Source organism: Heterocephalus glaber, unplaced genomic scaffold (genome assembly GCF_053883595.1).
Source record: "Heterocephalus glaber isolate CG9 unplaced genomic scaffold, H.glaber_assembly_v1.0 deba00001504, whole genome shotgun sequence".
Taxonomy (NCBI): Eukaryota; Metazoa; Chordata; class Mammalia; order Rodentia; family Bathyergidae; genus Heterocephalus; species Heterocephalus glaber.
Window position 1 is genome coordinate 65,762,769 of NW_028258324.1, and position 17,660 is coordinate 65,780,428.

The 17,660-nt window shown below is 37.2% G+C and overlaps 1 long non-coding RNA gene across 1 annotated transcript in view; it reads right to left on the minus strand.

The window, feature by feature from the left end:
- LOC110349397 (uncharacterized) overlaps positions 1-15,815 on the minus strand; it is a 29,095-nt gene extending 13,280 nt beyond the window's left edge. Inside the window, exons 1-2 of the long non-coding RNA XR_002395319.2 lie at positions 15,547-15,815; positions 14,996-15,250 (exon numbers count right to left, since the gene is read on the minus strand). This is a non-coding gene — a long non-coding RNA (uncharacterized LOC110349397). The remainder of the gene's footprint in view (positions 1-14,995; positions 15,251-15,546) is intronic.
- Between the last annotated feature and the right edge of the window lie 1,845 nt (positions 15,816-17,660).

A 17,660-nucleotide genomic window follows, 5' to 3' on the forward strand; every position in this document is an offset into this window, starting at 1 on the left:
ATACATGCATGATGTAATAAAAATTATGGTAAATAATTAAAACTAGAAATTATTACAATAAAAGACACATTGCCATTAATCTGCCTTAAAAATCTCTTGCTCTACTTAGCACATGTATGCAATCACTTTTGCCACATTCTGAAGGGGTCTTAGAAGTCCTTTTCCATGTCTTTCATCATGTAGTTTTGACTATCTTGATATCCCAAATCAATTCAAAATGTTTGTGGCAAATTTTGTCAAATAAAATTATCATGGTGTGTCCTTATCCTCTTTATTCACTGATCTGGCACTGTCCAATTTCTAGCTCTTCCCCCAGATTAAAATAACCAAGTTCCACATAACTGTGGAGATGAGGCATGTTTCTTGCAGACAAAATATGGGTGAGTCTTATTTTTTGACCTAGTCCGTCAATCTGCATCTTTTAACTGGAGACCATTTATATTGTTATTATAGAAAGTTGTGTGCTAGTTCCTGTTACTTTGTTGTTTTTCTGGTGCTTGGTGCATTTCTGTTATTCCTTCATTAATCTTCTCACCCAGTGAACAAGCTCTTTCCCTTTCTCATGCAGTTGCTTTCTTCTTGGTCTGAGTTTAGTATTCTCATACGTATTTTCTTCAGTTCTGGTTTGGAGGTCATGAAGTAATTTAGTTTATACGCCTCATGGAAGGTCTTTATTTCCACTTTGATCTGAAGGATAGCTTTGTAGGATATAGTAATCTAGCCCGGCAATTATTTTCTTTCAGAGTTTGAAAAACATAGTTCTAAAACTTCCAGAATTTGAAGGCTTCTATTGAGAAATTTGCTGTTATTCTGACGGGTTTGCATTTGTAGGTGATTTGAGACTTCTAGTCAACAGCTTTTATTGTTTTTTTCTTGGTTGTGAATTTCTGACAGTTTGACTGTGACTTCTCTTGGAGAGTTTCTTTGCTGGTTCATATATATTTGAAGTTCTAAATGCTTTCTTTACCTGGCTATCCATCTCATTGCCCCCTTTTGGGAAATTTCCTTCCATAATTTAAATAAATAGATTTTTTTAAAGCCACTAGCCTCTATTTCAACGCCTTCTTCCAAACCAATAAACCCTAACGTTTTTTCTTTTATCTCATTCATTGGTATGTGTTCACAGTACGTAATGATTACATTTAGCATGTGGAGTTGGTACAGGTACACAATCCACCTGAATTCTTCTTTTCTTGCATCCTCAACCCCTCAATCCTTGCTCTCTCCAACTCCCAGGAACTTTTACATAGTGCTTTCTGTGTTTCTTATTCTCTTTCTTCCTTAACTGGATGGGTAGGAGATGAGAAAGAAGAGCTGGATCAAATTTTGAGAATAGGTAAGAGCTAAATGGTAGGCAGACTTCCGTAATCACCCCTCTGCCAAACATGCTAGGCTTGCTAGCTTCTCTTATGTACCTTGTCATCTAGGATTACTTTTTTTATTTTACAAGTGAAAAATTGGAAACTTAGATTAAGTTAAAAAAAAAAAAGGAAAATTGTTTTGTTAGAGATCATGGCACAAGGAAGTTGCAGATCTAAAATTCAGACAGAAGACTGAGTCCAAACCCCAAGTTCTTCCCCAAAATAGTAAAGATATTTTGCCTTCTTTATTAATTCTTTCTTGAAGAAAAATAGATTTGGTTTTTTTTTTTCCCCAATGGTGTACTGCTGACCATATCATTTAATGTTCATTATCGGTAGGGGCTTGGATGAAGTGTTAACATTTGGGGCTGATACTAGAAAGGGGGATGACTTTTTATTGTTTTGTTTTTTATTTCTTTTCATTTTTTTCTACTAGAAGAATAAAAATGTGCAACTTGGAGTGATGTATACACTTTGTATAGTAAAAACATAGTTTAACCTTTAAAGGAAAAACACAGCAAAATGCTGAAACAAATTGCTGGGTAGGAAAAAAATATTGTATGACTCCAGGACTGCGCTTCTTTGTGATCCTGAAGACAATAACATCTAGGGCAGAATAAAATTCCACACATTCTGCTTGATGCTCACATAGGGTGTACAATGGTTTATGGCCGAGGAAAGCAGAAATCAGTTTGAGCCACCAATGTCTTACCTCAATGTCCCTTGACATTTGTACAAGCCAAATAAAATGAATGCTCCAGAGAGGGAACTCTTCTGCTCCCCGTGTTCCTAAGCATAAGTAAAATTAGTAAGAGTGTGTTTACTACAGTGGAAGTCAATGTAATGAAAAACTCAAGAAAAAAAGGAGGGAGAGGAAGAGAAACAAGAGGAGAGTGGGATAAAGAAGAGCCCAATAAGAAGAAAATAGAACCTGAAGGTGCATGTGTATCATGTAACTCAGCTTATTCACCTTTCAGGTTAAGAAAGAGAGGCCCAAAGAGGGGCAATGGCCAGCATTAGAGCACACAGGCGCTGAGACCACAGCCATGGACATTGAGCCCAATGTTGGTTCTACTGCTGCATTTCTGATTATGTAGAGAGAAGAGAAATATACCTGTAGCATTTTAGGAATCTACATGTGTGCCTGACCCACCATATAACTGACATAACCGAGCCCTAAGTAAAAGAAATTCTGTTCTTTTACTTGTCATGTCCATCCTGCAGAACTTATTTACTAGGGCAGCAGAAATGTTTATAAATGGATCCTTAACTCCAGAGGATATCTATGGTAGCACACTAGCTCTGCACTATTAAAGTGAAGCATGTGCCTCTATTTTAAGAATAAATGCTCATTATTAAATAGCAGTCTCTATGGGCTATATAATTTAATACGGGGCAATCCAGAATTTGCAAACGGAACTTTGGGTACAAAAAGTGTGTGAGATCAGTCTCATGATGTAACAGTCATTCCCTGGAGCCCACAGAACAGACTTAAATGTGCAGTTAAAGAGAACTAATATTTTCTGGCTTGGTTACATCCCTGGCTGCACAAGGTGATTTTACTGTGCATTATACTTTAATTATAACTGTGCTCTAGCCATCTGCTCCATTTCATTCCCTAATTATAGATGCAAAAAGCATTTCACAACTCCCACCCATAAAAAAGATCTGAAGGATTTCATGGCAGGCTTGCTCTGAGCTCCTTGCTCCTTTCTTGGCCTGTGGACTCTCCCTTCATCAGTACATCTAAACCGACCAAGAAAATGTTTGCGATGCCCTGATCATTCCAGAAGGTCTGAGGTGCCTGAGCTTGTTCTATCGATTAATAATTCTCGTCTACCACGATTATAGCCACTTTGGCCAGCTCTTCCTATGCTTGGGTCATATACAACTTCCGGTTCACCCACATTTTTCTACTGTCATTTCCTGTGCCATTTAAAAATTAGTCCTTTTGGGCCGGGGATTTAGCTCAGTGGTTCCGGCGCCTGCCTCGCAAGCGCAAAGTCCAGAGGTCAATCCCCGGTACCAAATAAATAAATAAATAAATAAATACAAATAAATAAATAAAAATTAGTCATTTTATTTTATTTACAGTATTACTTCAAGCTTTTCTCTAACTCCTGAAAATTTTGTGAGGAAGCCATCCTCATTTTTCTGTGGAGAGGAGGAATTCTGAGAGTTTAAAGACTTTCTGAAGGTGAATCAGTTGTAGAATCAGGATGGAAGCCCTATTAGCATTGATTCTCATACTTTTCCACTTTTTTTCATGCATTATTTGGAAATGTTACTCAAATGCCCATTGGGATAGCAGAGGTGTACTTGATCCAATTGTGGGTACTTCTTTCCAACCCCATGCCAAGGAGTTCATATTGATAGGCTGAAGTTGTCCACAGTATGATGGATGTATGAAATGGACACACACTACAAATCAGAGCTTTCCTTACTTCCCCAGGAGACAGCTGCTAATAACTTAGTAGAATGCCACTGATACGGGAAACAGATTTTATGCATTCTCCCCAAAATAATATATTTGGGGCACAGTGCCCTCTTCATTTCTGAACTTGAGTAATGTATGGATACAATTCAGGAATGAGAAAAAGTTGTTATTTAACTAAACAAGATGTTCTTTCAATATCCTAAAGATAAGATACATACCTGAGGGCACGAGGGTTCTTTCTCCTAAAGGAAAACTCAGAATTTTCTAATGAATATTTGGGCTTAAAAAGTTTCTATGATTTAAAAAGCATTGTGCAAAATTCCAAATTCAGAAGTCTAGAGAAACTGAAGTTGATGTACAGCAGTTCCAAAGCAGGGAGTTCCAGGAGACAACCAGTTCTTACCATCCAAGTTCACTCCAAACAGACACTGGTATATGAGTGAATGTCTTCCTGGAAGCTAGATTTGGACATTTTTAAGAAGAGTATAAGAGCATATGTGACCTTTTTAAAGGACGATAAAGGGAAATAATTTTTAAATTCCAAAGTTCTTTCCTGCTAAATTCTTAGGTTTTCCATAAACTCAAGTTCCAGCTATTTACAAGATTTAGTTCAAGTCCAACAACAAAGTCATTAAAAGAATATATTCAATCTGAACTTAAGAAAGGTTTGCTACATCAACTATGAGGCCAAAAATAAGCAATGATTTTCTAGGCAGAAACTGAAGTGTAAGCTATTTACCAAACATCTAGAGAAAATATCAAATCACAAGGTAATAGAAACACAACAGTAAAATTCAGCACATGTTACACTGATTAGAGAGTCAATTAGGTTCTCTATATAGCAGGGACAGCTGCATCAGATGGTATGTATGCTTCCTAATGGACATTCACATTTATATATGTGCTTCCTAATGGACATTCAAATTTATATATGTGCTGATCTCAAAAAATTTATTTGTGGCAACCTCAAAAGTATTTAGCCCAAAGCTGGTAGGAAGATTAAATACTAATATGTAATTGCCAGATTCTGCAGATGTCTTTTTGCAACTCTTACTAAATCTACCCACCTTTCAAGAGTCCCTAAAAGGTAAGACAGGAGTTTTATTAGTCATAGATCTAACATTCATTAGAAAAAGTGCTTGAGAGAGCAGCTAAAGCAGTTCCAAACAGCATAGAGGCAGCAGATTGTAGTAACTAAGAGTGGTCTTGGAAATGGGTGATTTGATTTGACTTCTATCTCTGCCACTTACTAGTTGTCAAACCTCAGGTAAACTACTTAACCTTTTTTGCCTTGCTGGTAGATACACTAAAAGAACCGCATTCCTCTTACGATTAGTGTAACAAATAAAGAAATATGCATGTAAAATTCTCACAATGGTTGTTAAGGTGTAGCAAGTGCCCCATTCATGCTCATTTTACAAGATAAAAAACTAAAGCCCTGAGAAATTAAATGCATTATCAAAATGTGCATGCTAATTTAGAAATGGAATTGGGATTAGACTTGTGACTCTGCCATTATTCTGCTCCTTTCCCCAACAGTGGATGAAGAGTTTATTTGCGCTTCATTCAATTTAACAAACCCTTATAGGGGTTGGAGGTCCTCAAAAGGACTTCACCAGAGCAACAGTTACTGACAAGCTCAATTCTCAAAGAAGGTTTTGGGACTATAATGGATAAAGTGTTTTCACTTCTTCACTATGATCAATTATATGTTTTTAGAATAATTATTTATTTTTAAAATGGGCAAAATCATTCCAATAATAGCAGCAGCAGAAAAATTTCCACAAATAATATAAAAGTATGTGAATCACTTTTGAGTAAAATAAATACATTCAAAACAATGAAGATGAATGAAGGCCAAAACTGAGTGAGGAAGAGAGTTTTGATTTCCAATATTTTATGCAGGCAATGAGAAAGCAAACTTCCTAAGAGATTGACATAGATTTTTTCTGTGTTCACGGAGAGAGGAAACTTTTCTGAAAGAAATGTAAAATACGGATTAGCACCAAAGATTCTGTTTATGATTTATCTTTTGTAAACTCCTTTATGTGTAACCCTGAGAACTGCTTCTAGGGGATAAGTTGGCTGTCATCTTTACCATTCTGACCCTTCTGCCGTTGCCACCGCTGATCTGGTACCTTAATGTCTTCCATTACTATTTGCTTTGTGTGTTCTCCCACTTCAGAAACAAAGAGTATTAGTTCATCATTTTCTCAAAATATTCCAGTTTCAAAATCAGGGAGGTGGTGGTGAAGAACAGAGAAGCCTCTGAGAAATCTGTAGTTAGAAATCCATTCATATGATAAATTATGAGAATTAAAAGGTCCAGAAAACTCGTAGTGAAACCTGTAACTATGGAGTGTGTCTCCAGGCCCAATTAAATACAAGTAGTATGAGACCTGATAAGGAAGTCACCGGTGATAACAAGAACTTAGCCAAAATTAAAGAAATTTCCAAACAAATGCTAAGAAGGCAGACTAGAAAAACAAAACAATGAGGCAATTGTAAGCTTGCAGTAAGGATGGAGGAAGAGAGACTGAGATCTGAGGAGGAGAATATAATTTTGAAGCAAGTTCCAAAAATAGAAGGCCAAGTAGCTGAAAGAAGCTGGAGGGACTCTCAAGTGAGCTTAGACAATGCCCAAACCTGTTTTGACCTTCAGTTTCTGCTGCCATGGGTCAAGATCGCGGTAACCTGTGAAAAGCATAGCAGTTCTGCCTTAACACCTTAGGAAATATCTCCAGACATGACCTTCTAATTGGAATTCTCCAAAAGTTGATCTAGGGCCTCCAAATTTCATCCCATAGATGTAAGAACCCCTGTGTTTTTGTTTTGGCTTTGTCCAAATGGTCAGATGAATATGTTACCCCTGATTAGTAATTCAGATTTCCTTTGACTTTATACACTACAGACCACAGGCCAGGGTGGGCAAATTCCCTCTACTGGCTTTGGGATTTTAGTTTAGGTCCAGCCTACTGGCTCTAACTAGGCAAGATAGCTGGACACGGTGGTTTTACTCCTAGTATTCCTAGTAGTTTATTAGACAAGCTGATAACCTTGATCTCAAAAGTACTATGCAAATGTTGTACTTTTGCAATAGGTTTACATACCATAATTTTTATGCTTCTGCTTTTAGCAATGAATTTTATTTTATTTTATTTTATTCCACTTGAGGTTCTTAGAGCTTAGTAAATCTGTGGTTTCATGTCCTTCAACTGTTTTGGAAAATATTTGGCCAGAATGTCTTCAAATATTGCTTTTGTTTTGAGGAGCTCCAGTCCTCACCATTGCCTTTAGACTTTGGTCTCCAGTTACTTCAGCCTTGAAAAGCAGACTCTTTGGCCTTCCAACACACACTTGTCCTGATCACTCTTCTGTGAGCTTTCAGGCCTTCAAATTTCAACTGCTGCTGTATCCCGACTCTCCTGAAGGCAGGCAGCCATTTTGGATGCTTCAGTCTCTTGCCCAGCAGGTGGCCACTGGGACTTTTCTGATTCTGTAAGCCTACCCAATAAATCCCTGGGATAATCATACATATATTTTATATTGAATGTGTTTTTCTAGATAACCCTAATTTACTATATTTTGTCATTCTTAATTTGATTTTAAATATTTTGTATGAAACAGTTTTGAGATTCTGAAAAATGTTATTTTCCTCAAAAGAGAATTACAGTTTCAGCTGTTAGAGTTTGGGCACATCACCTTAGTCCTGTAGAGGGTTACTGTTAAACCAGATGAAGCCATGTCTTTTTCCATCCATTTTGTACTTATTCTTTAAGGCATAACCCGGACCTTCTTTTCTATATTGGTGGGGCTTGAATTTAAATTCCTCTGTCCCAATACTTAGTGGTTGTATAAATTTCTAATCATGTCTTCAGGCTACAATCTAATTTTTTGTGTATATTTCTAGGCCTACTCATATCAACTTTTGGATTGAACATTTCCAGTAAAGTATTTATACAAGTGATTGAGTTCACTTGCGGTGTTTTCACTTTTCTGTGATTTTGTACCTTCCTTATGGCCTAGTCACTCTTGTAGCTGAAAGTTATATCCTCTGATTACCTAGTGAGTTGATCCTTTGTCCTCAGGTGCCCAATTATACAAATTGGAAAAATTCTTTCTTTCAGAAGGTAATTCCAGGTTGAATTGGAGCTCAATATTTATGCCTTTATTCTTCCAGGGTTCGTAGCTCTCAAATCAGGACTCTAATATTTGCTCTTCCAGTATTTGTTTTATATCCAGTACTTGTTTTATATCCACAGTTTAAAGTTATATGTGACTTGAACAGGAAGGTTAACATAATAGAAACTATTCCATCATGGCAGAAATCAAAAGATTATTAGACAACTTTATATAAGTAAACAAATACTCATATCCAATTTAATTTATGAATAATCCATATAAATATAACTTACTATTAATTTAAGTAAGTAGATTTTGAAATAGCTTAGAAAAGGGCCATTTGCAGTTTGTTTATTAAATAGAAATTAGAAATTCAGTATAATGCAAAGTGAACCAAACAAATATACACACTAAAAAGTTGATGTAGTTCTGGGAATGATTTTCATATTTGCATCTGAGTTTCCAAGCAACCTAGGCCAAAAAGGAAGTATAATTCAATGGATAAGTTTCATCAAAAAAGAGAGAAAGTATATGTCAGTTATAGAGAAAAGCTATATTTTTCATTATTAAATTTTAAATAAAAATATTTTATGTACTATTTTATTTAGATTTTTTTATCTAAAATGTTAAAGCAATTTTCTATAACATACCCTGAAAGCTGAGTTTGTGTCATTATATTATAATAGGATAAATATGTATTTGGTTTCCTTGACACCAAATGACAATGGCCAAAGATGTACCAAAACCCACCAGGCGTGGTGGTGCTGCATGGGAGAAATTCTGCTGTGAGTTGGAGGCCAGCCTGGGATACATAGTGAGTTCAAGGCCAGCCTGGACTAAGTAAAGAAACCCTGTCTCAATAAAACAAACAATGGAAAATAACTGATTTATCAAAACTTTAAAGATAATAATGTACAAGCTTCTGCCTTTTCTCTTTTGAACTATTACTTTATTAAAGTAGGACTTGCAGGTAGAAGTTCTATATATTTACAGAGTACAATACGGCATTTCGACATACATCTATGTTGTCAAATAATTTCTAGATCAAGCTAATTATCCTAGTCATCTACTCACATCATTACTTCAGCAAGTATTTAATATATTGAGAATATTTAAGATCTACTCATCCAGCAAACTGCAAATACACAGTGGGTTGCTTTCCTCTGTAGTCAGCATGCAGTACATTAGCACTCCAGAACTTACTCATCCTGAAACTTGATAGTCTTTCTCTAATATCTCATTTTCCTCACTCCGATCCCTTGGGGACTACCATTCTCTTCCTGGCATTATGAAGTCAACTATTATCGATCCCACATAAAAATAAGATCATGTATTTGTCTTTCAATGCCAGACTTATTTTACTTAGAATAATTTCTTCTATTTTACTCATGTTATTACAAATGGTAAATCTTTCTTTGTTTCAAGGCTGAATAATATTCCATTGTGTACACACAACATTTTCCTTATCTATTCATTGACTGAATTGTTATCATGACTGTTGTGAATTCTACAGGGAACATGAGACAGTCTAAATTTTTTCAACTTACTGATTTCATCTCCTTTGGATACATACCCCACTGGGTTAGACTGAGTTGGATTGCTAGATTTTATGGGAATTTTGTTTTTAAATTTTGGGGGAAACTCCATAGTGTTCTCCATAATGCCAGTACCAATTTCCATTCCCACTAAACATCTATAAGGATGCCCTTTTCTGCACATTAATTGCTAACACTTGTTATATTTTCTGTTTTAGATAGTACCTATTCTATCAACTGTGAGGTGACATCTTATTGTGGGTTTGCATTGAATTTACCTGATGGTTAGTGATCTTAGCATTATTCTATATAGATGTTGATCATTCACATGTCTTCTGTTGAGAAAGTCTATTTAGGTCCTTGTCTCTTTTTACAGTCAGTTTTTTTGTCTTCTAGTTATCAGCTGTTTGACTTCTTTATTTTGGACAGTTACCCATGTCATGTATATGGTTTGAAAATATTTTTTCCAATTATATATTATATTTTCACTCTTAATTGTTTCATTTGTTGTACAAAAGCTTTGTAGTATGATGCAATACCATTTGTCTATCTTTGCTCCTATTAGGTGAGCTTTTATATCAAAAATCATTGTTCCAATCAACTTCAAAAATAATTGCAGTCTTTTCTTCCAGTAGTGTTTTTTTTTTGTTTCGTACCGGGGATCAAACTCAGGTCCTTGTGCTTGCCAGGCAGGCAGTGGAATCACTGAGCTAAATCCCCAGCCCCTCTTCTAGTAGTTTTAGGTCTCTTATGTTAAACCCCACTCTAATTGCATCTGGAATGTTCTCCATAGCTATGGACGTTAAATGTTGGCCTCCAGCCCATGGCATTACTGGGGGTAGTGGTACCTCTCAGAGGTGGGACCAAATGAGAAGTCTTAGATTATTTGAAGTGTGCTGTCAAAGGGGGCTCTGGGACCCATGCTTTTCTTCTCTATTTCATTTCCTTGTCATGAAACGATTAGACGTTGTTCTCCACCATGGAGTCCTACTATGATATACTGTGCTGCCACATATTTTACTTTTCATCCTGGAAAATGGATCTGTGGGGACTGGCCCGGAGGTTACAGTGGCACCAAAGTTCATTAGGCAATTCTAGATGGGGTCCATGCCACATACACTTTATTTTTCTTTCATGTGCAAGTGTCCAACTCAGATCTACATGACTGAGATAACATGCTTAAATGGAGAAAAGGTTTATTTTATATCATAGTTTTGGAGGTCTCAGTATATGGTTGGTTGTTCTCATGGCTTCTGGGCCTGCATCAAAACAGTATATAATGGCTGGAATGCATAGTAGAGTCAGCTACTCACTTTACAACTATCTAGAAGTGAAGAGAGAGAAAGAGAGAGGATACTGGGGTCCCACAGTCCTGTTCAAAGGTGCCTCTCTTAAAGGTTTCTCCTTCCTACAGCACCACCCTGCACAACAAACCTTGATTACATGAACCTTCAGGACAACCGCAGATCCAAACTAGAGAAGGGAAAGATTTCCTTCTGCATTGTACTGCAGGGCTCAGAGGAAGGGTGACATGGACAGTAGGAAATCATCCTTCTGTCCTTCTCTATTCTCATTTCTGTTGTGCATAGGTGAAGTCATCTCACATCAAGATTCCTTTACTCAACATGAAGTTACTTTCATGCATGGATGGTCTTTCAAATTGATGCTTCCCTGAGAAGATGTGTGCTGAAAATTTCCATGCTGTCATTTTGCTGACTTCACTTTTGCTACTCTTTCTTTCTTAAAAATTTTAAAATGCCAATACAATGCAATGATTTTAAATTCATGTATACTTCATTATGAATTTACTTGCTGACAACAATATCTAGACATTTAGTCTTTGTATATATGCCTTTCAGGAATACAAATTGTGGTCAAAATATTTGGTAAATGTTTAAATTTTTAAATTATTATGGTAAAAAATACATTGTCATTAATTCCCCTCAAAATAGTCCCCCTCACTTTGAACACACTTAGCCCATCATTCTTGCCACTTCCCGAAGCAGTTCTGGAAGTCCTCTCTCCTGAGTGTCTTTATGAAGTAATTAAAAATATGGTGAATATTCCTGCTGAGTACCATCCAACGGGAATGTATGCTCATATAAAGATCACAATCCATTCTCATCTACCTTATTCCCTGAATCTGGGAGCTCTTCCCCAAAGTTGAAATAACATCAAAGGTTAACCTTTTTAATTGATTCAGGACATTGAGGTAGCCAGGAAAGCAAAACTGAAGATATGAAAGAGGACTTCTAGAACTGGTCAACCAAGTGGCAAGAATGATGTGATAAATTTGTTTGAAGTGAGACCGAGTATTCTGAAGAAGATTAATGGCGATGTGTCTTTCACTGTCATAAATTAAAAAAAAAAAAATTTATATATTCACCATATTTTTCAATCATAACTTATATATACACACAACAGTCTGATTAACCTAAAATTAGTATGTCAGTAGACTGGCACCAGTCCATTGCTAATAGAAAGATTCTATAGGAGAGACCTGTTCAAATTAAGTCCATAGTATTATAAGATTGCCCTATTAGTACATGCAGCTGACTTCTTAACACACGTACCTTGTCTTTTCTTCACAAATATATGAATAAACACATGAAAATGAAAATAAATGTTGGCTATCAACTTTAGGATAGTCTTTTCCTTACAGATAGAGTTAAATAACCCCAGCTGTGGAATTTGGAGAGCTTGATGGATGATGAACCAGACGTCTCAGTACTCTCCTTTCCAATTTCATCAGCATCTTTTATAAGCCATCTGTAGCATTGCAGTGATACCACAATTAACACAGCCTTTGGAACAAAGCTCCTTTACCATCAAGCTGGCATCTCTGACAATAGCTTGTAAACGTGCAAGGCATCCTGCCAAGTTCATTCAGCTCAGTGACAAGTTTCCAATTGGGCTGCACATGTGCCCATGGTGAACCCTGCTGTGCATCGCCACCCAGGGCACAGGCAGTCAGTCAATGGGACTGATCTCAGGGGGTCTGAAGTGTTGACTAGTTCATTCTCTCCCATTGACTTTCTAAAAAATTGGGACTTTTCTTTTTTTTTACATTTAACAACTATGTCTCCTTCTAAGCAAGTGTTTGATGTTCTTCTCTTCTTTAGCGTCTCTTTTTTTTTTGTACCGGGGATCGAACTCGGGTCCTTGTGCTTGCAAGGCAGGCAGTGGAACCACTGAGCTAAATCCCTGGCCCCAAGCTTCTCTTCTTTATTCTACTCCACCAAAATAAAAAGTTCCTATGGATAGCTATTTCTATTTGTGGCTTGCCTGACTGACCTCCACTAATTCTGAGGGAATACACACTTATATGCTGGGTAGTACGGGTTATAAAATGGCACTTGCCAATAGTGCTAAGGATGAATAGCAAATATTTTAGACAGAGCACTAGAAAGAGTTTTGCATGATCTATGTTCTGAAGGCACCATTGCTGCACCACCAACTCTTGAGCACTTAGTCTTTTTTGGTGAACTTCATTTAATGTCTACATTTACAAAAGCAGAGGATTGATAATGTCTAAGCATCTCTCCAGACCTGACTTTCCTGAATTCAAAATACATAACTGAAAATCTGAGAGAATTACCCATCTAGCTCTGAGAGCTGGGAGACTTGAAAATGACAGTGCTGGTGAATCTCATTTATGAGCTGAGTCACAGAAGAAACACAAATTTCTTTGATAATATATCTCCTGTGATATAATATAAATTATCTCTGGGATTCTTAGTAATCCTTTGAGGGGGATACAGAGAATTGCAAAACCAAGTAGTGTGACATCACTGATTTATTCTCGAAATCTAGAAGATTCCCAGAATCCCAGGAGTTTGAAGGCTCACGACTTGATTCACCATTTTTTCCCTCTGAACTTATGAAAGCAGGTATCAAAACTTAGCCCCCGTCAGCCTTTGTCCTTGGGGTTCTATAACTCTGTTGTTCATTTACTTTGGGGACAGACTGAGAAAAAAATTGTAGCTTTAAAGCTACTGCAAATCACATGAAGAAATGAACACATTTTCAGTACCATAAGTTGTGAAACTCACCTTCTTCCCACTCTACTGCTCTTGCCCTTGTATCAGCCTGAGGCATTTGAAAGGTGGGAGGAAGAAATCAATATACATAATTTCACATTACAGAAATTACCCTGCTCATCAAGCATTTTGCCTGTAACCCTTTGATAAGAATCTACCAGGGACTGTCTTGAGCTTCAAATTTTGCTACCCTGGAGTCAAGGGACTTAAAAGGTAGAAAGATTCATATTTGTTCATGCTAAAAGTTCATCTCCCTCCTTTATAGTCCTTCTGCCTTTATAGAATACTGTTATCTAAAACACAAATATTTCAGCAAATCTTCTTGAAGATGCAGACTCTCCTACACCCCTTGAGTGATATCCTACTTCTGAATGAACTTTCTCTTTAATAGAAAATTCACTGCCTCATGAGGTAACATAATCCATTTACACATAGCATTAACCACAAATTCTTCTCTCTACCTCAGAGTAACATGATTCCTTGAAATTCCTACTCAATCAAATTTTTAATTCTATCTTTTGGGACCATAGGTTAGGTAGCCATTAAAATATTTGAGGGCAGGAGAAACAGTCTCTACAGTGAAGTTTTTAAAATTTTTCTCCGAAAGAAGGAACTTGAGTCACAAAACTGGCTTAGAGAGGAAGTGATAATTAAGGAGATATGAAATGAATTCTTGGTAGTCACAATATTATTATTATGGTTAGTGCAGAAGAAGTGAAGATTAGGTAGAGAAAAAAGTAAAATTTTCAATTCTTCCTATCTTAAATGAGTTACTGAATCAGTCTGATTTATCAAAAATAATAAGAAAAAAGAGCACTTTTGGCGGGAGAAAAACACAATTGCATATTTTCCTTATTTTATTCCTATCTCCCTTGACTGTCCTTGTTGCTAATTATATAAAATAAAAAATTTTGTTACAAGCTTACTGATGATTAGAAAAAGGGAGAGATAAACTGGTACAGTTAATAAACACAAGTTCAGATGCACATTCCGGATGCCAAAGATCATTTCCCAGATAGCAAAAAGTTCACATTTAGTACTTCCAAAGCAACAATGGAACAAATGAACTATTCCACATTTCAACACTCATGGACATCCTGGAAGGACAGTGCATGTGATGTGATCAACAGAGCACAAGATAAAGATAAGGCTTCAATTTATTTAAACCAGAATGGTCTGCCTACTTTAAAAAATAGTATAAATAAAGGCAGCATTTATAGGAAGATGTTTCCAAACAAGAAAGTGGCATTCAGAACAAACCAAGGTTACATTCCTAGCTGCCATGACATTCAAAAATGCAAATATCATAGAAGACTTCAGGAAAAATTTGGATATTTTGGTGAGGCAACAGAACCATGTCTTTAACAGAAGAAATGAAAGCTTTTCAGGATGTTCTATTTGGATCAGAAAGAGCTTGTGGAGAAATGAGAATAACTCTCATAGCAAAGAGGAATTAAAAGTGCAAAGTATGAAAATATTAGAAGGAAAATCAAGACTCACTTTCTGAGTGGTGAGAAGTAATCTATCAATCCAACTGAAGTCAGGTCCATTGATGGGGATTCTTCAGGAGCAGTTCAGTAAGATCATTAACATTCCAGGTCCTTAGGTCATTGAAATGTAAAAACTGGTCTCAGTACAAGATAAGACCTTGAGATTTGGATTTGTTCTCATTTTAAGAAAAGCATCATTGGGGCGGAGATTTAGCTGAGTAATGCCATTTCCTGCCTTGCAAGCACAAGGTCCCGAGTTCGATCTCTGGTACCAAAAAACAAAAAACAAAAGAAAGAAAAGCATCATTGAAGTGGGAGAAAGAATTCCAACTTGAACTTTCTCCTAAGCAATTTTGTAACTTTAAGCAAATTATTTTCCTTTTACAAAAGAGAAAGAATCCAAGAGATGGAGGAAAGAAGAGGCAACAGAAGGAATGAAAAAATAATTATGACGTGTTATGTACATGTACCAATTCTCATGATAAATGTAAGCATTATGTACTGCAAATATGTAGAAAGAAAAAGAAGGCAGCAGAGTTTAGTTCAAACTAAAAATCTTACTCAGAACTGTAAATAATTAAAACAAGTTGTCTTCAAAAATATATAGCCGAGATGAATGTATTGGGATGGAGTCTGTCTCTTCCCCAAGACTTTTCAAGGCAGTCTCTGAAGAGCACCTCCCGTTCCTCACTCAGTCCAGGCAGCAAGCCTTGTATGCCATGTCTGTGATGATCCAAAGAGTTCTGCTCCATGTTACACAGAGTTTCCAACTGATAGAGTTCTCTACCAGACAAAATGGAACCAACGGTCCTACATTCTAAAATGGCTCCCGTTCCTAAAATGGTTACCACTTACGGAGAGGAGCCAAGGGGGGGGGGGGGGGGGGAGTGAAACCTACCCCCTCTGGAGGAGCAAAACCTAACCTGTTGTTCCACCCTGCTACCCACGTGGTCCTCCCCTTCCAATCACCCGCGTCCTGTTGCTCAACTCTCGATACTCTTCCCACTGCCCCCCCCCCCCCCCATAAACCTCACCCCAGTTAGTCTCGCCCTCTCTCGCCATTGTTCGAGGCAGCCCCAGCCTGGCAGCTCCTTCTCCAATAAAGCCCTACCTCAGGTGCTCCTGTTTCAGCTCATTTTCTTTCACCTACCTCATGGAATCAGGAAAGAATTCAGGTTTTGAAGGTCGGTAGAAGGTTACTTCAGCAATTTAGACATGTAGCACACATTGAGACACCATTCCTTGAATATACTCTACATCTTACTATTCCTGAGCCTTGGTACTTCTTTTTCTTAGGTCTGGAATATTCTGCATTCTTACATTTATACATTGCAAAATGTAGCTCAAGCTCAAGCTTTCTCCAGAAATACTTCCCAAACCATCCACATTTTCCACTCCTTTGCCATCTTCTGGAATACACATGTATATGTTTGCTTTTTCATCCCAAGGCTCTTGAACTGCTTGAGACAGCGAGGTGGAAAGTGCTTGGGGTTAGGAGCCCTAGATTCTCCAGCTCGCCAATTGTGTCATTTTGGGAAAGTAACTTCGTGGAGCCTCAGTGTCTTCATTTGTAAAATGGGAATTGGTATGCTCCCTCCAAACGGGTCATTGTGAATATGAAAGAAAATAATTAAGGCAAAACACTTGACACAAAGGAAAAGTTTGATACATTGTTAATCCTGTGTCATCTTTTCTTTGGCCCAAAGGAAAAGCAATTTAAATATTTCTTTGGGGAAGATATTCCAACTTTTTTTGTGACTTGATTGCCTCTACTGCCTTCTTTAACTGTCACTAATAACAGTACTAATAAAACTTAATAAAAAAAGAAATTGAATAAGGAAAAGGAAGTAACATCTCTTCTATGAGCATTGGTTTGTGAAGTGTGTTTATATATCTGACCCAATTTGATCTTTGCAACAACACCCTGTGGCTGATATTCCATTTTTATTATATCTAAGAAAGCTAAGTTAAGGGTTAAATGATTTGCTCCGCTGACTAATTGGAGAAGAACTGAGAGTGAAAATTAGTCTTTCTTCATTCTAAAACTCAAGACTTCCCCATTTTGTGTTGCTGCCTAAATAGAACCTTTTGTTTCCTGCCTGTTAGAAAGTCCTTTTACTATGGATGTGGGGAAGAAGAGGTGTCTCTTTTGTGAGAATTTTTCCAGATAGAACCTTTGTAGAATATCAAGATTCATAGCTTTTTCATGTAAGAATGACTATGTTCCTCCCTCACTCTCAGAACCTATGTCTGAGAGGTTCAACTCTTCTCTGAGAATTCTTTTTCTTTTTTCCCATCTTGCCCTTGCTTGTCTCTAGATTGATCCACAGCTTGTGCTCCACCTCCCACCCTTGAATTTTGCAATGCCCCTCGGGCCGTTTGAGAAAGAGTCAGGCTTCCTTGTTGGATTGTCCCTACAGTTCATTAAAGTCTCTTGCCCCTGGTACAGCAGTTACAAAGTCCCCTAAGCTTCTGGCAGAGACCCACAGATCCAAATGATTCATTAAAATAAGTCTGAGCAACTCACCGATCTCAAATATGGGAGGTCTTGGTGTCGGAAAACATGCGAAACTCTTGAGGCAACAGTTGCAGACAGATTTCACCTACTCTCCTTCTCCACATTGTCAGTCATCCAAAACTCATCCCGATGTGTAGTTCAGAGTCATACACATACT